This window comes from Lissotriton helveticus, chromosome 5_1, assembly GCF_964261635.1.
Source record: "Lissotriton helveticus chromosome 5_1, aLisHel1.1, whole genome shotgun sequence".
Lineage (NCBI taxonomy): Eukaryota > Metazoa > Chordata > Amphibia > Caudata > Salamandridae > Lissotriton > Lissotriton helveticus.
In genome coordinates this window covers 1636440409-1636465268 of record NC_136065.1, presented here as the reverse complement: position 1 = coordinate 1636465268, position 24860 = coordinate 1636440409, and the positions used below count along the sequence as shown (strand labels likewise).

At 47.7% G+C, this 24860-nt stretch overlaps 1 protein-coding gene across 1 annotated transcript in view; it reads left to right on the top strand.

The window, feature by feature from the left end:
- Window positions 1-24860, top strand: part of LOC144755671 (chromodomain-helicase-DNA-binding protein 8-like) — a 1307007-nt gene that overhangs the window by 1186497 nt on the left and 95650 nt on the right.

Here is a 24860-nt window from a genome sequence, read left to right as displayed (position 1 = left end):
GACCGGTTGGTGCCATGTGCTGCTGAGAGCATGGTCTTTAAGGATGTATGAACATTTGTGCACATGAATTGGATATGGGGAACAGGAGAAAGACTGCAACCCCTGGTGCGTGCTTCAGTTCTGCAAGCTGAACGTTGTTGTCTTGAATGCAGAACCTTTTGAACCCTTGTTCTTTGTCACTGGTCGCAGATGTGGTAGGATTTAATTTGTATCTGACCATGGGCTATTGTCTACGTATATCAATCTGGATTGCTGTGGGTGCCTGTTTTCCATGGGAGTGTCTCACCATAGGAACAACTACTGCAACAGATAGATTTCAAGACCGATGCAGATGAAGCTTTTGGGCATTTTTCAACATTCTTAAAGTAGCCAAATGGTCAGTTTGGGCACTTAACTGGTTCATAGATCCCAGAGACTTGGATGTAACTCATAGCAATCACAAGTGACTGAGAGCCTGGTCAAGTGGACATCGTTAAAATTTGTGGTCCCAAAAGATGCTACTACCGCCTCCTGAAAGTAAGCCTTGACTGACCCCAACCCTTGGCCCACCTATGTGTCTGGTGCATAAAGGAAATGTCTTGGCTAACCAATTTAAACTGGAGTATTGTGTCCCTGGGACACCAGTGGTCAACAACCATACCAAGACATGACATTGCCAGGTGACATCCGACTAAGCCAGGACGAAAAGAATTTGCCTCACTAACACCTTACCAGGATCTAGTCTTTTTAGAAACAAGTGTGACAGAAGGGAAACTGTGAGGATTGAATATGGTCCATGGCACATAAGCATTTGAAATACTACGATCGAGTCATGTGAGATGTAGATTACATGCTTTGCATACTCCTGCAATCTAGTGTTGGGTCGGGATGTTTGCAAGTTGTGTTTCTTCAAAGAAGTCTTTTCAGTCATGAGGTAATGTGACTCCTCCTTTCATGATAATGCTCATGGGCATCGACTCCATTGTTAGATTGTTTTTTTCTGCCATCGGGTTCGGACGTGTATTGCTGCACTCCGGTTTAAAACCGTTCTTCGTGTTCCCCTCGGTGCGCAATCCACTCTACCTGCGTCGGTATTGTTTAGAACGCGTATCCACTTCCCTGTGTATCAGATCTGTGGAGCAAAATCTAAATTTCGATCGGAACAAAATTTTGGGAAGGCCGTCCGGCCTAACTGTGTCGGTCCACCTCGCAGTCGATGAAAAGGACTCCATTCAAATTCTGTCCTCTGTGCCGCGCGTAGTATCCGCGCACTGACACACACACGAAGTGTGTAACTTGTGCTTGTCTCTGGAGAACAACAAACAGGACTGCGACACGTGCTGATCTTTTCGATCAATGAACATGCTCCATGATAGTCGGGCTCGACATCACGAAATGCAGAGTCAAAACGTTGAATACACTCCGGACATCTTCGATGAAGGATCCAAGCACGAATTCGACGCACCAGGGGCCCAGGAAGAACAAGAAGAACTTGCATCTATTACGGAATCGGACTCCGAGAAAGAAGAAGACTTACCACAAGGTAAATGTCCTGTGATTACCGAACACCCCTTGCCTCCAAATCAGCCCAAGCAAAAGGCTTCGGTTCCAACCCCGCCTTACAGGCCACGATCGACACCAAGAAGATTTTTCTGATGCCCACCTTCCGGCTCTGCACCGAAACACGCCATTAAGCCCTCTGGCGTGGGATTGAGTCGCCAAAGTCGGGTGCCAAAACCTTCAGTCTCGGAGCCGAAACCATTGACATTGAAATCAGACTGCCTCGGAACCAAAATCTTCAGCTCTCAAAAGTCACTTCATCCTGGCACAGAAGTCCTCGGTGCTGAAACCAAAAAAATGTTCCTCCGAAGCCACAGGATCTGATTTTTTGGCGTCCCACCACCAAAATCTGACCCAAAACAAAAAGGACTTTATATAAATCCACATACAGGACATGTCCTTACTAAACTGCCTCAGAAGCGCAAACCTGAGGACACATTTTATCATATTCCTTTGAAGAGAAAGAATGTAGGTACTAACCCCTCTCCTCCTCCTTCACCACGTTCCCCTGTACCACCTTCCCCACCATTGGAGCATTTACTCATTACACCAACTAACTCACCACCACCATGATGATTGAGACGGGGGGATAACCCCCATAGGTCACTGGAAGGGTTACAACATTGATTCATCCACAGATAACGACCCAGTTCTTTGCCAAGCAAAGCCTTCCCCTCCTGACAATAATGTGGGATACATAGAATTTAATTGCTAGAGTTGCAGAATACCATGGAGTACAGTTACACAAGGAATCTCTAGAAGAAGAGTTCTTACTTGAAACACTCAGTAACACACAAAAGGCTAGCCATGCTCTACCTATGTTCAAAGGGATGATGAGACATGCAGATGATATTTTTTAAGACCCCATGCGTGCTTGTATTCTCACCTCCGGAATAGACAATAATATAAGCCTGCTCCCTCAGATCCAGCTTTTATTAAAGGGCAATTGCCACTAGACACTAGTCGTTTCTAATGCCCTTAAACAGGGCCAATTCACAAACTACAGGGGATGTTTCCCCTCCAGACAGAGTCAAAACTGTTCGTCGCCTCTGGTAAAAGAGTAACTGCCCAAGCAGCAAATCATTGGCACATTGCCAACACCCAGGCCCTACTAGCCAAGTATGATAGGGCACACTGGGATGAAATGGAACAACTACTCCAATACCTTCCAGATGAGCACAAAGTAAAAGCTCAGGATTTAGTGCAGGAAGGGAAGCTCCTCTCCAGTTAATCAATTAGATGTGCTTTTTGATGCTGCTGACATAGCAGCTAGATAGATCAACACTAGTGTGTTATTAAGGAGGCATGCATGGTTAAGGTTTTCTGGTTTTAAACCTGAAATCCAACAGTCTATTTTAAATACTCCATTTGACATGAAGCATCTCTTCGAGCCCGAAGTGGATAAGTCATTGGAACAAATGAAAAAAGATACAGAAATAGCCAAGTCTTCGGGAGCTCTGCAGTCTCCTTCTAATCGTGGCTCCTTTCGTCGCTCCTTGTATCGTGGAGGGTCAAAAACGATGTCCTCAGATGATACTACCACCTAGTAAGAAGGCAACAATCAATCTTCCTCTACAAGAGGCTTCTTTAAAGGAGGATACAGAGGTAACAGAAAAGGTAGGGGCAAAGGTTCCACACCACGTAATCCCCCCTCCCCTAACAAGCAGCATCTTGCCTCCACTCCCCCTCCCCCCCCCCCCCCCCCTTCATTTAACACCTGTTGGGGGACGTCCTCTAAAATTTCTTGGCAATCTATCACCACAGACAAATTGATGTTAGGAATTATCCAACATGGTTATTGCCTGGAGCTTACCAACAATCCTCCAACCATTCCAGCAGCTCTCACAAATTGTCGCCAGAACATCTACACCTACTCAAACAGGAAGTTCTGTCTCTCTTGTTCAAAGGAGCTATAGAGCCTGTACCTTTACAATATAAAGGGTCAGGCGTGTTGTCCCTATATTTTCTAATTCCCAAAAAGGGCTGCTCCTGAGACCTATTCTAGACCACTACATACTGTCAGAGCGTTCCACATGGTGACACTTCAACAAGTGCTCCCACTTCTACAGCAGGGCGACTTTGTCTACTCTAGACTTAAAGGACGCATATTTCCACATTCCAATTCTTCCGGCTCATTGCAAATACCTGAGATTCAGGATAGCTGGTCACCATTACCAATTCAAAGTACTACCGTTAGGAGTCCCCATTGCTGCCATGGCATTTACCAAATGCCTGGCGGTAGTCGCAGCCCATCTGAGAAGACCGAACATCCACGTCTTCCCTTACCTGGACGACTGGCTCATCAAATGTGTCTCCAACACACTCAAACTACTATTCACTTACTTCACCAACTAGGATTTACAGTGAACACGTTGAAGTCTCGCCTACCGCCTTCAAACACGCAAACCTATCTCGGAGCCACAATAAATGCTCAAAAAGCACTAGCCTCTCCCAATACAGCCAGAATTCACAGTGTTCAGTCCCTTCTCACTGATTTTCAGCCCAACCAATTATTACCAGCAACAGTATTCATGCAATTGCTAGGGATGACTTCACATACGTCCCTTTCAAGAATGCTTAGCAAGTCAGTGGAACCAGTCGCAGTGTCAGTTGACCGATCTCTGCAGTGGTGGAACTCACAAAATGTATCCAAAGAGGGGCCTTTTCTCGACCCTATTCCACAGACCGTGTTAACAGAAGATGCATCGCTCAGTGGTTGGGGTGCTCACCTACAAAAACAAACAGTCCAAGGGTTATGAAGTCTAAAGTACATGAGTCTCCATATAAATCACCTAGAGCTACTAGCGTGTTTCTAGCGCTCAGCGCTTTTCAAACTCACATCGTAGGCAAAGCAGTCCTAGTCCGCACAGACAACATGACTGCTATGTACTATATACAGTAACAGGGCGGGACACACTCTCTCCAAATGTCACGCTGAGCACAACACATTTGGAAATGGGCTATTCACCGCAAAATGTATCTCCTGGCAGAACATCTTCCAGGAGAAAAGAATCAGATTGCAGACCTTCTCAGCAGGCAGACTACAAATCCACGAGTGGGAACTTCATCCCCCAGATTCTCCTCCCCTACTTTCAGTCATGGGGATTTCCTCACATAGACTTGTTCGCCACAACTCAAAACGCAAAATTCCCAAGCTTCACCTCCAGGTTTCCACATCCGCTCTCCAAAGGCAATGCCCTATGGATGAGCTGATCGGGGATATTTGATTACGCTATCCTGCCTCCTACACATTCCGTTAATAGTTCGGAAGCTCAGACAAACATCCCTCAAACTAAGTCTCATAGCTGCCACATAGGCACGTCAGCCTTGGTTTACCACTGTGCTGGAGCTCAGTAGTTCCACACCAAAAGCTGCATCTCAACTCCAATCTCCTCTCTCAGAGCCATGGAGAAACCAGGCATCCAAATCCCAAAGAACTCAACCTAGCAATTTGGCTCCTGAAGTCATAGTTTGGTTATTTACAATTTCCACCAGACTGTATGAATATCCTAAAAGAGGCTAGAAAGCCTACTTCTAGGGCATGTTATGCTGCAAAATGGAAACAGTTTATCTATTGCAACAATAACAATATCAATGCTCTTGATGCTTCAGTGCAAAACATAATTTGTTATCTCTTACATTTACAGCAATCTGGACAAGCCTATACATCTGTTTGCTTGCATTTAGCAGTAGTAGCTGCATACTTACAAAACAGATCAGACTTGTCTCTATTCAGAGTACCAGTGATTGAAGGCTTTATGAAATGATTAAAAAGAGTGACACCACCAAGAGTCCCACTTGCACCCGTATGGAACGTAAACATAGTCCTTACTAGGCTAATGGTCCACCTTTTGAACCTATGCACAGGTGTTAATTACAGTTCCTCTCATGGATGGTTGCTTTTCTCATGGTAATCACTTAACTAAGGAGAGTTGGTCCACTTCAGGCATTAACTATTCAAGAGCCTTTCTTTCAGCTTTACAAAGACAAAGTGGTTCTTCAAACCAGTCCCAAAATTCTTCCTAATGTAGTTTCTGCGTTTCATATCAATCAGTTGAATTACCTGTGTTGTTTCCTCAACCTGATTCTGTAGCAGAAGGAGCTCTACACACACTAGATGTTAGAAGAGGTCTACTATATTATGTAGAAAAAAGAAAAGAATTTCATAAAACAATAAAGCTTCTTGTTGCTTTTTCACACCACACAAAGGCAATCCCGTTATCTAAATCAGCATAGCAAGATGGATCGTCAAATATATCCAAACATGTTATGTGAAAGTGAAAAGAACTCTGATAATACCCCCAAGAGTGCATTCCACTCGCAAAATAGGGGCTTCTATGGCCTGCTTAGGGAATATTTCCCTAGCTGACATCTGTAAGGTAGCAACATGGTCTACGCCACACACATTCAAAATTGGAAATTGTGCTGGTGAAACAAAAATCTTGCCTAAGCCTACATATACCCGTCTCCTGCGCCAATATGGAGGAAGGATAATTGTAGGAAGGTAGATCCCTGACTATGGTTGCCCCCAACTTTTTGCCTGGTGTTTTGCTGGTTTTCTGACTTAGTTGACCTGGGGCCCTGCTATTCAGGACCCCAGGCCTACTGCTCTCTCTGTAAAATGGATTCCATGTACCTTAGGTACATATCTAAATTGGATACTGAGTCACCTTATCAGTCCCTGTACAGTGTACCCTAGGTACCCAGGGCATAGGTGTACCCAGGGCCTACCAGGGGCTGCAGCATGTATTATGCCACCCCTGGCTGGCCATCCAAATCTGACACCACTGGCTGCTTGACAGCTGGGGCAAGGTGGTGTAATCACCCTTTGCTTTAGATATAGTATACCTATATCTAACCCTAAAATGGACACACAGATCTCCTATCAGTCACTCCTATGGCAGGCCTTAACAATCCTGAAGGCAGAGTGCTTGGAATCGTGTGAGATGGTGCTCTGGCATGAGCTGAGCCTGTCTGCGGCTTTCGGGATCCATCCCTTAGCCGTTTCCATGATATCGCATACCATATACTCTTAAGTGCACTATAATCCTCGCGGTTATATGCCAACTCTGGTATCGCTTTATCAAAACATGTCGAGTAAGGTGTCATACGAATTGGAATACTAACCCCTCGCCAATTCTGGCGACGGGGTTAGCATTCCACCCTTCTAGAGGGACACGACATGTATGTAACCCCTAACCCCGGTTAAAGTCAGACATAGCCTCAGCTCCACAAAATGGATGCTGCCACCGAGACACAAGTCTGCCCTCCTGCTGCTGGGAGTCCTCCCAGAGCAGGAGGCAAGGACAAAGGGTTTCCTGCCAGGGGCGGTGCCAGCACCGTCCCAGACAGGGTTTTGTGTATTCCAGGTAGGCAGGGCTACAGAGGAAGGTGACTGCAAGTGGCACCCCGGTGCTCACTCTGCATAGGCTGGCTGGAACCAGTTCCAGGGTCACTCCAGACCCTGTGCTGGGGAAAAGCCCGCCAAGGAAGTGGGTGTAACCACCCCCCTCCTAGTCCCACCCCTAGGGCAGGACTTAGTCGCGTGCCAGCCCCTTTTTACAGGATAAAGGTAGGAACTGGCCCCCTTCCAAATCAGATCATCTTTGAATCCTGAAACTACTTTCCACGAAAGGAACTCAAGACTTCTTCCTAAGATTTCTCCCTTGTGACTAAGGAGTAGTCACCCTGCATCCGCAGGCACCATCTTAAGAACACTGCGGTCTGCTGCAAGTCTCTCCTCCGGATCAAGACTGCCCAGCTCGACGAGAACCGGCTTCCCTGGCACCTCTGACCTCTACCTGCATCATCAGTCACGCTGAGATTCGTGGGTGTGACGAGACCTCGAGGGACCGGCCATCTTCAAGACTGCACGACTTCTTTCCAGCAAGCCCGCCGAGTAATTTCCTGGTGAGTGCTTTGGGGTCCGAGAAGCCCCGACCCTGAGCAGCTCCAGCACCGAAGTGCAGCCTCCCAGCATCTCCACGATCTGCGTGGGGCCCTTCTGCTTTTTGCTGCTCACCGCGTTGTTTGGCTACTAGCCCGCTGGCTTGTGGCCTTCTGAACGACGCCCGACGACATTTCTGCTGCTAGTCTGGTTGCTCCAGGCTGGCCCTTGCTCCCTTCCAAAAGAGGAGCACCCCGGACCCTCCTGGTCCACTCAAGACGCCATTTTGAGTCCACCGCGTGGGCTTGAATTAGCCAAGGCTTGTTGCCCAATCCTGGGTAACTTCGACGCCGACAGCTTCATCCATCGTGGGACAGCTCGCCTCTCCATCCTGGTCGCCGACAACGCCTCCTGGTCCGTGAGATCTGCAGAGCCAGCGTCGCCCACTCACCTAGTCGAGGTGACTTCGCCCGGTGCCATCCTGGTGCCCACTTAATCACTGGCTAGTGATTCAAGAACTTGGTCCCCTCTGCTTTCAGGTTTCTTCTTCCTCGATCCAGGCTTGGATCCAACGAACTTTCCTTCACTGGTCGCCTGCCAGCAACTTCCTTCTTCCAGGCTCCTGGTCCGGCAACGAGATCCCCGACGTCTTTTCAGACCTATGCAGCTGCAGCCCCTGGGCTAGGTAACTTCGGCACTTCGGTGTCCCAGCATAGCCTCACTATCCTAGGGTCAGGATCCACTGTCGTTTTCTTCCTACCAGGTCGGGTTCGCCCGTGAACACTAACTTTGCCTTTACTAGCCTCCATAGACTTTGTCCCGCATCCCGCGTGAGAGTGCACACTCTGCACCCGAGTCCCCTAGGTCTCCTAGAAGTAATCTAACGATTCTATAGTCAAGTCCTAGCTATTCCAAAGCCTATTAGTACTGTACTTACCTGCTAGTAATTTCGCATTCCACTTTTAGGATATATGGTTTTTCGTGCCCCTCGGGCATTTGTGTATAACGTGCTAACTTAAGTATTTTCGTAAGAGTTTTGTTGTGTGCCTAGCACCCTGTCCTCATAAAGAGTACAGGGTTGTTGTGATTCTAATAAATACACTGTTTATTTTCATAACACTTGTGTGGTGTCCTTTCACTGGGTGTTCAAGGGGTAATGTGATGGTAAAACAGCTGGCTTAACACGCCCTCTAGAGTCTTAGCCTTAGACTGCTCGTATCCATGCTACTAGGATAGCTGGTCTATAAGGTTGACTTACAACCAATCATCAATAAGGGTTGTTTGGACTGATATATAGTGATCACTAGAATAGTGAACACTGCACATCAGGCCAACTTCTCACATTGGTGAGCAGCGGTTGGGATTTGAGCTTGCTGTTGTTTTACCACACATGCCCTAAGAATATCTTGTGAAAGATCACATAAGTACTAAAGGTACATATAACTTAGCTTAGAATACTCTGAGTTCTACTGAACCAGCTGTTGTAGCTCCTAGGGCCTAGCACACCCTAAACTACAACTCTAGCAAGGGATCAGTAGGCAAACATATAGTGTAGGTAAGTGCGCCACTTACACCTCACTAGAAAAGCATGTCTACCCAGGGAGATTCTACTGACACTCCCCTGGTCAGTGTTGACCCTCCACAGGTCACTTCAAGATATGCAGCTCTCAGTTTCCAGGAGATGAGACAGATCTGTGTCTCCAGAAAACTGAAGCAGGGGTCTAACCCCACCATTCCCTTTCTGATAGGTCTCCTAGAGACATATGATGCCAGAAAGCTTTCTCAGTTACATGAGAACATGCCAGCCTTAGAGGGAACCTCTGGGGATCCAGACCTCCCCAACACTGCTACTGCAGTTGAGGAGGAGGAGGATCAGGAGGAACTCTCTGGGGATGAGGTAGACAAAGGTCTTGAGGTAGTCAGAAGGCTAACCAGGACCAACTTAGACTTACTTGGGCTAGGATCTGGGGGACCCCCAGTACTAACCCGAAGTGGGCCTAACCTTGGAGTTAGGAGAGATAGATCTCTTTCTAGGGACTCCAATAGATCTCTGCACTCTAATGCCTCTTCTCAGGGGAGAAGGAATCCTCCACAGAGGAGATTTACTTCCCCTCAGAGAAGGGAGCATGAAGCTAGGATGAGACAAGCTGAACTGAGGATTGAAAGGGAAGAAATTGCCCTGGCCAAAGAGAAGCTTGCCCTGGCAAGAGAGCAGCAGACGAGTGGGTTAGCTCCCACTGGTGGCAGCAATCTCCCAAGAGATAGAGAGAAGGGTTTAGATACTAAACACCTGACTAAAATAGTGCCCCCCTTTAAGCAAGGGGATGACATCCAGAAATGGATGGCTGCTCTGGAGAGGGCCTGCACTGTGCAGTGCATTCCCCAGAGTCAGTGGGCAGCTATACTGTGGCTCTCCTTTGATGGCAAAGGTAGAGATAAGCTCCTCACTACTAGAGTTGAGGATGCTAACAATTACCAGGTCCTGAAAAATGCACTGGTTGATGGGTTTGGCTTAACCACTGAGCAGTACAGGTTGCTGTTCAGGGATACCCAGAAAACTCAGTCTCAGGACTGGTCTGACTTTGTTGATTGTGCCACTAAGGCTTTGGAAGGCTGGCTACTGGGTAGCAAGGTTACTGACTTCACAGGATTGTATAATCTTATTATGAGAGAGCAAGTCTTAAATAATTGTCAGAACCAGTTATTACACCAGCACCTGGTAGACTCTGATCTGACCTCTCCACAAGAATTGGGTAAGAGGGCAGACAAATGGGTCAGAACCAGGATTAGGCCCAAGAACCAAGGTGGTGACCAGAAAAAGGAATCAACCAAGCCTCAAGAGAAGGGTGGGAATAAATCTACAGATCAAACCACATCAGGGCCCCAAAAATCCTCTGAGGGGGGTGGGTCCCAGAATCCTTCCAACAACCAGAAGAAACCTTATTGTTATCCCTGTAAACAGGTGGGTCATTTAAAAACTGACAGCAGTTGCCCAAAGAATAACAATAAGGAAAACATACCCCCAAGTAACATTCCCAAACCTCCTGTTACTACTAGTAGTAATCCCCCAGGTGGTGGGAGTGCCCCCAAGAATTTGGGTGCATTTACTTTGGGAGTTCCTGGGGACTCTGGCCTAACCAGGTCCCCAAACTTAGATACTCTTGTCTGTGAGACTGGCATGGGGTTTGCCAACTTCACAACTTGTCCCAACACTTTGGGCAAGTACAGACAGGAGCCCCTCATCAATGGAATGAAAGTTGAGGCCTATAGAGATACAGGGGCTAGCATCACCATGGTGACTGAGAGTCTAGTCCCCTCAAGGCAACTTTTACCTGGTGCCACATACCAGGTGGTAAACATTGATGGAGTGAAGAAAACTCATCCCATGGCAGTAGTAAATCTCAGCTGGGGAAGTGTCACTGGCCCCAAGAGAGTGGCAGTGTCAACCAACTTGCCTGTAGATTGCCTACTGGGGAATGATTTAGAGACCTCAGCCTGGGCTGAGGTAGAGCAAGAAACCCATTCTAGAATGGTAAACCCCCATGGTAAGGTTAGTGGGGCAGTGTTAGTCACAGCCCCAGTCCAAGATGTCCTCCCTGAACAGGTCAGGAGGGTTGTGCCAGTCACAACCCAATCTCAGACAACTCCCTTCCCAGAACAGGTTGTCAAGGCTGTCATGGTAACAGCCCACACCCAAACTGAGCCCCCTCCTGAAAAGGTTGGGAGAGTTGTGATGGCCACAGCTCAAACTCAGACAGATGATAGTGTTGTGAAGCCTGAAACTATGGATCACTCCACTCAGACAGAGAGCATTGAGGAGGAAGAGAAATCTCCCTCCCACCAGACTTTAGGAAAAGATCAGCCTCCTCAGGGAACTGATCTGACCCCTTGTGAAGAAACTGCCACAAAGGTAGTCAGGCCTAGCCTGGCAGAACCCCTGATGTCAGTGGACCCTTCCAAAGTGGGACCCAGTCTGGAGCAGGTAACCTGCCCCTCTCTACCCTGCCTCAGTCAGCCCAGGGCTGTAGAGGTCAGGGAGGCCAGTGGTGGACCCCAAGGGGCCCCCTGTCCAAAAGAATTTCCCAATCAGCAGATTAAGGGCACTGAAGCTAGTAGTCCTAGCCCAGTGAAAATAAAACATACTCCTGAGGGATCCCCCTTAAAATTAGTTAGGGACCTCCCACAGATGGACACTGTTGGGCACAGCCAAACTTGGGACCTGAGGGCCCCAAACCTGACCTGTCCCTCCAGTAAGCCAAACAGAGGGACCCAACCTCCAGCTGTAGGTAGCCAGAGGTTGACCCTGAGAGCCCAAAACAACTCAGTCTTGGAAAGAAAGGCCTCTATGGTGGAAAATGATTGGAGGAAGCTGAGCCCAAAATTAGTGGAGCCTCACTTCAGTACTCCATTTCAGCACCAGCCTTTTAATTTGACAAAACACTCCACAGGTAGAGATTCCCTATGGTGGAGACCCTCAGATACCCTTAGGGTGAGGGATTGCTTAGTGGACCATGACATAGGGGGTAACCATGCCAGTGCTGGTACTTCCTTATATGGCCACTCAGGCAATATAGGCTTACCTGGCAAGGATAGCCTTATCTCCTTTCGTTTGGGGGGGGGGTTATGTAGGAAGGTAGATCCCTGACTATGGTTGCCCCCAACTTTTTGCCTGGTGTTTTGCTGGTTTTCTGACTTAGTTGACCTGGGGCCCTGCTATTCAGGACCCCAGGCCTACTGCTCTCTCTGTAAAATGGATTCCATGTACCTTAGGTACATATCTAAATTGGATACTGAGTCACCTTATCAGTCCCTGTACAGTGTACCCTAGGTACCCAGGGCATAGGTGTACCCAGGGCCTACCAGGGGCTGCAGCATGTATTATGCCACCCCTGGCTGGCCATCCAAATCTGACACCACTGGCTGCTTGACAGCTGGGGCAAGGTGGTGTAATCACCCTTTGCTTTAGATATAGTATACCTATATCTAACCCTAAAATGGACACACAGATCTCCTATCAGTCACTCCTATGGCAGGCCTTAACAATCCTGAAGGCAGAGTGCTTGGAATCGTGTGAGATGGTGCTCTGGCATGAGCTGAGCCTGTCTGCGGCTTTCGGGATCCATCCCTTAGCCGTTTCCATGATATCGCATACCATATACTCTTAAGTGCACTATAATCCTCGCGGTTATATGCCAACTCTGGTATCGCTTTATCAAAACATGTCGAGTAAGGTGTCATACGAATTGGAATACTAACCCCTCGCCAATTCTGGCGACGGGGTTAGCATTCCACCCTTCTAGAGGGACACGACATGTATGTAACCCCTAACCCCGGTTAAAGTCAGACATAGCCTCAGCTCCACAAAATGGATGCTGCCACCGAGACACAAGTCTGCCCTCCTGCTGCTGGGAGTCCTCCCAGAGCAGGAGGCAAGGACAAAGGGTTTCCTGCCAGGGGCGGTGCCAGCACCGTCCCAGACAGGGTTTTGTGTATTCCAGGTAGGCAGGGCTACAGAGGAAGGTGACTGCAAGTGGCACCCCGGTGCTCACTGTGCATAGGCTGGCTGGAACCAGTTCCAGGGTCACTCCAGACCCTGTGCTGGGGAAAAGCCCGCCAAGGAAGTGGGTGTAACCACCCCCCTCCTAGTCCCACCCCTAGGGCAGGACTTAGTCGCGTGCCAGCCCCTTTTTACAGGATAAAGGTAGGAACTGGCCCCCTTCCAAATCAGATCATCTTTGAATCCTGAAACTACTTTCCACGAAAGGAACTCAAGACTTCTTCCTAAGATTTCTCCCTTGTGACTAAGGAGTAGTCACCCTGCATCCGCAGGCACCATCTTAAGAACACTGCGGTCTGCTGCAAGTCTCTCCTCCGGATCAAGACTGCCCAGCTCGACGAGAACCGGCTTCCCTGGCACCTCTGACCTCTACCTGCATCATCAGTCACGCTGAGATTCGTGGGTGTGACGAGACCTCGAGGGACCGGCCATCTTCAAGACTGCACGACTTCTTTCCAGCAAGCCCGCCGAGTAATTTCCTGGTGAGTGCTTTGGGGTCCGAGAAGCCCCGACCCTGAGCAGCTCCAGCACCGAAGTGCAGCCTCCCAGCATCTCCACGATCTGCGTGGGGCCCTTCTGCTTTTTGCTGCTCACCGCGTTGTTTGGCTACTAGCCCGCTGGCTTGTGGCCTTCTGAACGACGCCCGACGACATTTCTGCTGCTAGTCTGGTTGCTCCAGGCTGGCCCTTGCTCCCTTCCAAAAGAGGAGCACCCCGGACCCTCCTGGTCCACTCAAGACGCCATTTTGAGTCCACCGCGTGGGCTTGAATTAGCCAAGGCTTGTTGCCCAATCCTGGGTAACTTCGACGCCGACAGCTTCATCCATCGTGGGACAGCTCGCCTCTCCATCCTGGTCGCCGACAACGCCTCCTGGTCCGTGAGATCTGCAGAGCCAGCGTCGCCCACTCACCTAGTCGAGGTGACTTCGCCCGGTGCCATCCTGGTGCCCACTTAATCACTGGCTAGTGATTCAAGAACTTGGTCCCCTCTGCTTTCAGGTTTCTTCTTCCTCGATCCAGGCTTGGATCCAACGAACTTTCCTTCACTGGTCGCCTGCCAGCAACTTCCTTCTTCCAGGCTCCTGGTCCGGCAACGAGATCCCCGACGTCTTTTCAGACCTATGCAGCTGCAGCCCCTGGGCTAGGTAACTTCGGCACTTCGGTGTCCCAGCATAGCCTCACTATCCTAGGGTCAGGATCCACTGTCGTTTTCTTCCTACCAGGTCGGGTTCGCCCGTGAACACTAACTTTGCCTTTACTAGCCTCCATAGACTTTGTCCCGCATCCCGCGTGAGAGTGCACACTCTGCACCCGAGTCCCCTAGGTCTCCTAGAAGTAATCTAACGATTCTATAGTCAAGTCCTAGCTATTCCAAAGCCTATTAGTACTGTACTTACCTGCTAGTAATTTCGCATTCCACTTTTAGGATATATGGTTTTTCGTGCCCCTCGGGCATTTGTGTATAACGTGCTAACTTAAGTATTTTCGTAAGAGTTTTGTTGTGTGCCTAGCACCCTGTCCTCATAAAGAGTACAGGGTTGTTGTGATTCTAATAAATACACTGTTTATTTTCATAACACTTGTGTGGTGTCCTTTCACTGGGTGTTCAAGGGGTAATGTGATGGTAAAACAGCTGGCTTAACACGCCCTCTAGAGTCTTAGCCTTAGACTGCTCGTATCCATGCTACTAGGATAGCTGGTCTATAAGGTTGACTTACAACCAATCATCAATAAGGGTTGTTTGGACTGATATATGGCGATCACTAGAATAGTGAACACTGCACATCAGGCCAACTTCTCACAATAATGTTACGTGCCCAGTAAGCATCTGTTCTTGGCATGTAGAGCTGTAGATTCACATGCGCCCACCCACCTCCCCAGTCTCCTGTAGTTGTTGCAGTTTACATACATACGCATGGACATCTCTATTCTACACTTACTAACTCCATTCTAACCCTCTGCGGGAAAACAATCTTAACAATGAAGTCAATGCCCATGCGCACTATCACTGAAAGGAGGAGTCAGACTTCTTTGAAGAAAAACAACTTGCAAACATCCGGACCCAACACTAGATGGCAGGAGTATACAAAGCTTGTTAATCTGCCAAAAACAGATGCTTACTGGGTAAGTAACATTATCCTTCCTCCATATTGGTGCAGGAGACAGGTATATGTAGGCTTAGGCAAAATGTTTGTTTCACCAGCACAATTTCCTGCATTTTGCTTTTTACGTGGAAAACTATGCCATTGCGCCACATATTTGTCGTCTGTTCAGGGAAAATCCTATGCCAAGAACAAATACAACATGATCAAACAGAACCCAAGCAGCTGCTGTTAGTGTCACGTGCAACTAAGTGCTTAGTACCAAGTGCATCTCCATGTCCATTTTGGACTTGCGTATTCATTGCACGCTAAACAATAGAGAAATGTAAGCTTTGTGGTTCACGTAATTTTGTGTAATTTTTCTCAAATTTTCTTAATCGCGCAGTGAACTTAAACTAATTTCTCACAACCGTACTTATATGTTGAACAGAGCTATCCTTCAAAATGTCTTTTTCTTATTTGAGGCATTTCCCTCCTCTTATCTAGTTTTCTCCTAAGCAGTGTAATTTTAGCATGGTAATGTTTGAAAGATCTGATGTTGGCGAAGGAATAAGGTACCTGTAATTACAGTTTTCCACTGCTCATTCCCATCATATTCATACCCTGGCTCCTCCTCAGACGTCTTGTATTGAAAATGTATTCTAACTTCCTTTAGAGAAATGGAGATCAGTGCACATCCACCAAATTGGCTGCCATTTGCGCAAACATAATTAAGTAGACCTAAGTAGTAAATAAGACGAAAATAATAATGCTGTCCATAAATGCATTTCTAACTCTGCTTTTCTTGAAGTGCAGCTAGGACTTTGTGAGACAGTCCCCTCTTTCTTGCATGGTATGCCCCCACTTTTTGCTGAATTGCTGATGTTTGACTGGGTGTGCCCTCAGCTCCTGCTAATCAGGTACCCAGGGCCTATGTTCCTTCCCTAAAATTGCACTGAAGCCTAAACCCAATTGGCATCTTCTCTGGCCACATGTCAGCCCCTGGTAAATGGTACCACAGGTACCCACGGCACTGTGACCAGAGAAGGTCTCTAAGGGCTGCATCACGTATTTGCCACCCTTAGAGGTCCTGTACCCTGACACACACACACTACACTACCTTTGCAGGCTGCGTGTCTTAGTGCAGAACAAAGTGAAGAGTCGACATGGCACACTGTGTGCCATGCCTACAAAACCACTGCCCTGGCATAGTCAGTCACCCCTCTAGCAGGGTGTACAATGCCAGTGGTGAGGGCACAGGTGCATGAGCCCTGTACCCCATACAGTGCCCAAGTCCATTCTTGGGCATTGTAAGTGGAGTGCTGCCATTAAGAGTATATGGTGCTGGGACTTTGTCATTACAAACTCCTCAACACCATAATAGCTCCACTGAAAACTGGGAAGTTTAGTATCAAACTTCTCAGCACATTAAACCCACATTGATTCCAGTGTGGGATTTAATGTAAAATGCACAACAGAGGGCATCTTAGAGATACCCACTGGAACTCTACCAACTTCTATCGAACCGACTGAGTGACTGTTTAGGCTGCCACCAACAGACATGTTTCTGGACCCCTGGGTCGAGAGCCTGCTGTTCTTGGTGGCCTGAAACAATTCACATCCTGGGACAAGGGGCGAAGCGTCCTCCCCCAGGATGGGCAGGGATCATGAAGGGGAAGCTTCAAAGGCATGCCGCCTTGGTGAGCTTCCCCAGACCATTTGCTGCTTTCAGCAACTGGTCCACACTTGTTCTACCCCCCACTTTGGGCGGGAGATCCGGCAGGAAAAACAAGTGAGGGAAAGAGTTGTGCCCACCTCTGCCAACTCCACCCCTCAGGTGGGGGAGGCAAGGTGAAGCACACCTTTGAGTCCCTGCCATCTTGAGGATGGGGGGGACCCAACCAACCAGGGACAGGCTCCTGCCCCCCTCCCACTGGAGGGCGGCACAATAGGGAGTGTACCCACCCCAGGGAAGGGACCCATTGGTCCTGGCCCTTTACCAACCTGTAACGCCCCTAAATCTAGTATTTAGGGGGCACCCTGTACCTTGCTTCCTCAGATCCAGAAACGATAAGAAGAAAAGAAGAATGACCGAACAGCCGTGCAGCCAGCTAACAAGAGGACAACACCCACTGACTTGGCCCCAGCCCTACCTGCTACTGCAAAATCCCGGTGTGTCCTGCAGCCAGCAACCTCGAAAACCCCGGAGGACCTGCCTACCTTCACTTCCAAAGACTACTTCTCCCGTGAACACTGGATTTGTTCAACCGCAACCTCTGGCAGCAGCCAGAGACCGCAAATCCAGGCCACTCTGCAACCGCCAAACCAGTCCCGAGCTCGAGTGGAAAAACACAACGAGGAGGTCACCCCGGCCATCCTGAACCAAGATCCGGCGACCCCTGACCTGCCGCAATCCTCCAGCTGACACCTGCAGCCTAAATCCAGAAGACCCCCTAACCGTGACCAGGAGCTGGTAAGAAGATCCGACCCCAAAAGGCACCCCTGCACCTGACGCCCTACAGCCTTTTGTGCCCAAACTGACTGTGCCTCACTAACCCTTAACTTCCAAAACTTACCTCCCCAAGTGGTGGTCGCACCCAGAAGTCCTTCATCTCCCTGCCTGCAGTGCTTTTGCAAACCGGAGGTTCTCCATAGAAAACAGTGTGCCCGACGTCAAAACAACACTCTGCACCTAGCCGCCCAAGTGCCTCTGAGGGTGAACCTTTTGTGCTACTCATTTGCCCTTATCTAAACCCTAGGAGCTTTGCTCCCACAACCCAGTGGCCTGCTTGCTAGCAGCCACCAACCCAGGCCCTTCTATCCCCCATTGGATAACATTGGGCCTCAACATTGCACCCGGCCGCCCTAGTGCCGCTGAGGGTGTAACACGAGTGCATCACTGACCCTGGGGGACCCCTGAGTCTAACCCAGAATCTTAACTACCATAGTCGATAACCTGTTTTTCCTTCATAGGCTAGCATTAACAATTTTCTTCCAAAAAGTTTCTAAGTGTGGAGTTTTGAAATCTCAAAATATTCTTAAATAAATCGCACAAATAACCAAAACGTATTTACTTTCCTGTTTGCAGGAAATGTCCCAGTGCTTAATCTAGGCATCCATCACTGAGTTAGAAAAGTAACGTAAAAAGTCACTTACCTGTAATTTACTGAAAAAGCCTATTCATTTCAATGTACTGTATTTGCTAAGTGTTGCAACCTACTGCATCTCCTGTAAATGAAACCAAGTACAATTCCTATTGCATTTTCAAACTGTTCTACATTCAGTAACTTATTACTGTAAAGTGTTTAATGCTCACCTGTGCCAGGCTTGCTTGGTTCTAAAAATAAACAGAATATTGTTTTATACAACAATAGGCCTAAAATTCAGTTCTTTGGTGTATGAATACATTTGCTGACATCAAATGCTAAACACTTTCCTCTGATACTGCCCTACTGCTCGACTACTCTACCACAAATAGAGAGTAAGGTTCTACCTACTTTAACCTCTGCCTATCTCTGTGGTCACCTGGACTCTATACACACTATACCTCATTTTGGTGAAGTATATATAGAGCCAGTTTCCTACAGGCTTCACATTCTGATGGCAGGAAATAATTTAAGCCTGCCATCCTATTAAAGATAAGAATGCTGGAGCCTTGTAGTTGCAAGAAATTCATTTTTGTTTGTTACTGCATCAGGGAATTATAACCCTGCTGTATGACCATACAGTCCTATATTGTATGTTCGAGGCATATGAGCTGCAGATTGCACACTATGCATAGATTGCCACCTAGTGTTGGGCCCGGATGTTTGCAGTTTGTTTTGTTGTAAAAAAAGTCTTTGGCAGTCACGGGATAGGTGACTCCTCCTTTGGATGATACTGCGCATGGGCATCGGCTCCATCCCCAGATTGTTTTTTCCGCCACTGGGCTCGGATGTGTCTCCAGCGCTCCGTGTTGGAACCGATTTCCTTCGGCGTGCGATCCTCACCAACTGTTTAAAAAACTCAGTTTTGAACGCTTTCCAGTCGGCGCCATTCTTCAACACCGAAGATCTCCATTCCGGTAATCGTCAACGCTGGGAATCGTCGACGGCCTTCGGGCCTAACTAGGCCTCGACTCCAGCTCATGGAAAGGACGCCATTTAAAAAGTGTCCTCAATGTGGGTCGAAGTTTTCCCACACCGACCTTCATGAGGTGTGTAACCTCTGCCTCTTCCCGGAGCACGAGGCCAAAGACTGTTCAGCTTGTGCCTCTTTCCGCTCCAAAAAGACTACCCGGGTCCGAAGAGCGAGGAGAACAATGGCTCAAAGATCTTCAGCTCCGATTCCGGACGACATCTTCGAAGAAGGCGTCAACGTTCCTGAACAACAAGACGTCGACAGCGGTTCCGAAGAGGAAGAAGATTCGGAAGTCGAGGAAATCACTTCAGGACAGCTGGTCGTAAGTAAGACCGTCGACCCCGACCCTTCCTCGACACACCCAAAGAAGCCCCGGTCACACCCTCGCCTTCGGGCTCGGGTGCACACCGACATTCTGCTTCTACTGCCCCACCTTCGGGCCCGGCTAAGAAGCCAACTAAGCCTTCAGGCGACTCTGGCTCGAGTCGACCTTCGCACGGTGCCGGCACAAATTTACCGGCACCGAAAAAGACAACGACACTGACCACGCCAACAGCTAAACCACCGGCACCGAAAACTCCTTCGGCACCAAAACCCAGGTCGGAACCGAGCAAACCCGCTTCCGATGCAAAAATAACACCAGAACCGAAAAACCAACGAATCCGAAAAAGTCCTCGGACCCGAAAAAATTCTCGGAGCCAAAAAAGACTCCTCAGTCTCCAGTTAAAGACACTGCCAAAAAGCCAAAAGAAACGGCTTCGGGGTCGAAACCTTCTTCAACATCAAAACATCGGCCTCCTGAAGAGGAATTATTTTATCCAGACCCTGGGCAAAAGACTCTGGCTAAAGATCCCATTACTGGACAATTAATGTTGGCCCCAAATAAGAGACCACAGGATAAACCAGCTCCAGCTCCTCATCCTAAAAGAAAGGACATGGCTACCTCTCCTCTGAGACTTCCTTCCCCTTCTCTTCCACCTGCCTCATCACCACCACCACAATCCCCGGCATCCTCTATTATACCAGATAGAGATGATAGCTCTGAAGATATGGGGGGGTAACATGCCTGACCCAGCTTCTCCTACAGGCTCACCTGACCCATGGGATGATTATAACACCCCAGACGTCCCAAATGTCCCTCAAGATGACATATACCCCTCAAGGCCTTCCCCACCGGAAGACACTATAGGGTTTAATGAGTTAATACACATGGCTACTCAATATCATGTGGTAGATATGCACACAGATCCGGTAGATGAAGACTTCTTAATGGACACTTTTGACAATGCACAAAGGTCCTCATCCATCCTACCTATGCCTAAAGTAGTAATTAAGCACGCTCCTGAAGTCTTCAAGGACCCAGTCAGAACTAGGGTCATTAACCCTCGGATAGATACAAAATATAAGCCTGCCCCTTCAGACCCAGCATACATTAAAGGCCCAGTACCACTAGACTCACTTGTAGTTTCCAATGCACGCAAGAGAGCAAACTCACAGACTTCAGGTGAAGCTCCCCCACCAGATAAAGAGTCCAAACTGCTTGACGCATCAGGGAAAAGAACTGCGTCTCAAGCAGCAACCATGTAGCGTATTACCAATACACAAGCACTGTTAGCCAGATACAACAGGGCACATTATGACGAACTAGAGTCATTGATGACACACCTCCCTGACAAATACAAGGATGGAGCGAATGAGCTTATCCAGGAAGGCACAAACATTACAAACACCTCCATTAGGTGTGCACTTGATGCAGCAGACACTGCCTCTAGGGCAGTTAACACCAGTGTATTGCTGCGTAGACATGCCTGGCTACGTATATCAGGATTCAAACCTGAAGTACAGAGTGCCATTCTAAATCAATTATTCGATGAGCATCACTTATTTGGCCCTAATGTGGATGTATCCCTTGAAAAAATGAAGAAGGATACAGACACCGCAAAATCTATGGGAGCCCTGCAGTCGCAGACTCCCAGACGTTCCTTTCGTCGCTCATCCTACTGAGGTGCCACTAGAGGATACTCCTCAGATGCACCTTCTACCTCATATAAAGCCCAAACACAGTCCACCTACAGTAAGGGCTACCAAATGGGGGGTTACAGGGGTAGCAATAACAAAGGCAGAGGCATAAATAACAACACCCACTCTGCCTCTACCCCTGCCCAATGACTTTCCTCCACTTCCCATTCCACTCCTTTCTGGGGAAGACTTCAACAGTACCTTCCAGCATGGGAAAACATAACCTCAGACAGGTGGGTGCTGCAGATAATTCAATCAGGTTACTGTCTAGAACTAACATCCACACCCCCAAATATACCACCCAAGCAGTGTCCAATGTCACAAGATCACTTGACATTGCTAAGACAAGAAGTAATATCTCTCCTGCAAACAAACGCAATAGAAATAGTGCCAGAGCATCAGAAAAACAAGGTAGTATACTCCCTATACTTTCTAATACCAAAAAAGGATGGATCCCTAAGACCTATCCTAGATCTCAGGCCTCTAAATATTTACATAGTCAGATCACTTTCATATGGTCACACTCCAACAAGTTCTGCCACTCCTGGTACAAAATGACTTCCTTGTCACTCTAGATCTCAAGGATGCTTACTTCCATATTCCCATTCACACAGCGCACAGAAAATATCTCAGATTTGTGCTCGACGGGCAACACTACCAGTTCAAAGTGCTCCCATTCGGAGTCACAACAGCACCAAGAGTGTTTACCAAATGCCTAGCAGTAGTAGCGGCACACCTAAGAAGACAACATATTCATGTCTTCCCGTATCTGGACGACTGGCTCATAAAAGCCAGCACATACAGCCAATGTGTGCAACACACTCACAATACTATTCAGCTGCTTCACAACTTGGGATTCACAGTAAATCATACCAAGTCTCATCTACAACCTTCGACATACAACAGTATCTCAGAGCTACAATAAACACCCAACTAACACTAGCTTATCCCTCTCCAGCAAGGATAACAAGTGTACAAACTCTCCTAACAAAATTCAAACCGCTAAACTCGCTACCAGCCCGAGTATTCATGCAGCTCATAGGAATAATAGCATCTTGCATATTTGTAGTACCTCACGCAAGATTGCAAATGCGTCCTCTCCAAGAGTGCCTAAAACGCCAATGGAACCAGGCTCAAGATCAACTGACAGACTTAGTGTTGGTAGACGGTCGGACTCCTCGTTCTCTGCAAAGGTGGAACACCAAAAACCTTTCCAAAGGGCGACCGTTTCTAGAGCCAGTTCATCAAATAGTCTTGACAGCGGACGCATCGCTCTCCGGCTGGGGAGCTCATCTGCTGCATCACACCATGCAAGGCAGGTGGACACCGCAACAAAAGCTACTCCACATCAATCACTTAGAGTTGCTAGCTGTGTTTCTAGCCCTAAAAGCTTTTCAAACTCAAGTGTCAGGCAAAGCTGTCTTAGTCCGCACAGACAATATGACAGCTATGTATTACATAAACCAGCAAGGAGGGACACACTCTCTGCAGCTCTCTCTGCTAGCTCAGCAGATATGGAGTTGGGCTATACCACTAATATTTTCCTGTTAGCCCAACACGTCCCGGGAATACAGAACACTATGGCAGATCTGCTAAATCGACAAACACAGCAGATCCACGAGTGGGAACTTCATCCACAAGTTCTGAATCCATTCTTTCAAATGTGGGGACAACCTCAAATAGACCTTTTTGCCACCCACGAAAACGCAAAATGCCCAAACTTTGCGGCTAGATACCCACACCCATTGTCCAGAGGCAATGCGATATGGATGAACTGGTCAAAACTATTTGCGTATGCTTTACCTCCTCTCCCACTACTCCCGTTAGTGATATGCAAACTACAACAACATTCCCTAACGCTCATCCTAGTCGCTCCAACTTGGGTCAGACAACCGCGGTACACCACGCTATTACAAATGTCTGCGGTGCCAATCCAAAAAACTAAACCTATCTACACGCCTATTAACGCAGAGCCATGGAGAGATCAGACACCCGGACCCAGCTCAGCTCAACCTAGCGATCTGGCTCCTGAGGTCATAGTTTGGTTACCTCAACCTTCCCCCAGAATGTATGAACGTTATCAAAGAAGCTAGACGCCCCACTACCAGAGCATGTTATGCTGCAAAGTGTAAAAGGTTTGTCATATACTGCCAAAACAACCAAATTACTCCTTTAGACGCGTCTATTCAACACATCATCGGATACTTATTACACCTTCAAAAGTGTAACTTAGCCTACACGTCTATCAGGTTACACCTTGCAGCCATTGCGGCATACTTGCAAAAAAAACAACATCGATCTCTTAGAGTACCAGCTATTAAGGCTTTCATGGAAGGACTCAAAAAAATAATTCCTCCCAGAACACCACCTGCACCACTGTGGAATTTAAATGTAGTTCTCACAAGTTTAATGGGACCTCCATTTGAACCATTACATAAATGTGAATTGCAATTTCTAACCTGGAAAGAAGCTTTCCTAGTAGCCATTACTTCTCTCAGAAGGGTTAGTGAACTACAAGCATTTACAATTCTGGAACCCTTTCTGCAAATGCATCATAACAAAGTGGTTATTCGTACTAATCCAAAATTCCTTCCAAAAGTCATTTCACCATTTCATCTATATCACTCCGTTGAGCTGCCTGTATTTTTCTCGCAGCCCCAAACAGTCGCAGAAAGAGCTCTACACACTTTAGATGTCAAGAGAGCATTACTGTACTACATTGAAAGGACACAAGCTTTTAACTTTGTGTCTTTCTCACCGCCACATAAAGGCAATCCCATATGTAAATCGGGGATCGATAGGTGGATTGTTAAATGTATACAAATATGTTATCAAAAAGCCAAACGTACATTAACAATCCGACCAAAAGCCCACTCTACCAGGAAGATAGGGGCTTCAATGGCATTCTTAGGGAACATTCCCCTAGATAATATATGCAAAGCAGCTACATGGTCTACACCGCACACATTCACAAAGCATTAGTGTGTAGATGTGCAAACTAAACAACAAGCTACTGTGGGCCAGGCTGTACTCAAAACACTGTTTCGAACCATTGTAACAGATACTGGTGGTCGCCGCTAGGTGTGGGAACTGCTATGTAATCTATGCATAGTGTGCAATCTGCAGCTCATATGCCTCGAACGGAAAATGCTACTTACCAGTATGCATCTGTTGTTTGCATGTAGAGCTGCAGAGTTGCACACACCCACCCGCCTCCCCGGCTACCTTTATCTGTTCCAGTATTATCTTACTTAGATACATATCACATGGACATCACTATCTCTTATACGGCTCCATCACTTCCCTAATAGCGAAAAACAATCTGGGGATGGAGCCGATGCCTATGCGCAGTATCATCCAAAGGAGGAGTCATCTATCCCATGACTTCCAAAGACTTTTCTACAACAAAACAAACAGCAAACATCCGGGCTCAACACTAGGTGGCAATCTATGCATAGTGTGCAACTCTGCAGCTCTACATGCCAAGAACAGATGCATACTGGTAAGTAGCATTTTCCTTTCCTTTTTTGCTCCATATTTCCTGCTCTCTGCATCCGCCTTTAATCACATTGTTTCTTTATTGGACTCCTTTTCATTTTGCTGTCCACACATCGTTTTGGATTTTCAACTCCCTATCTATCAGTAGTTAGTACAGTCTG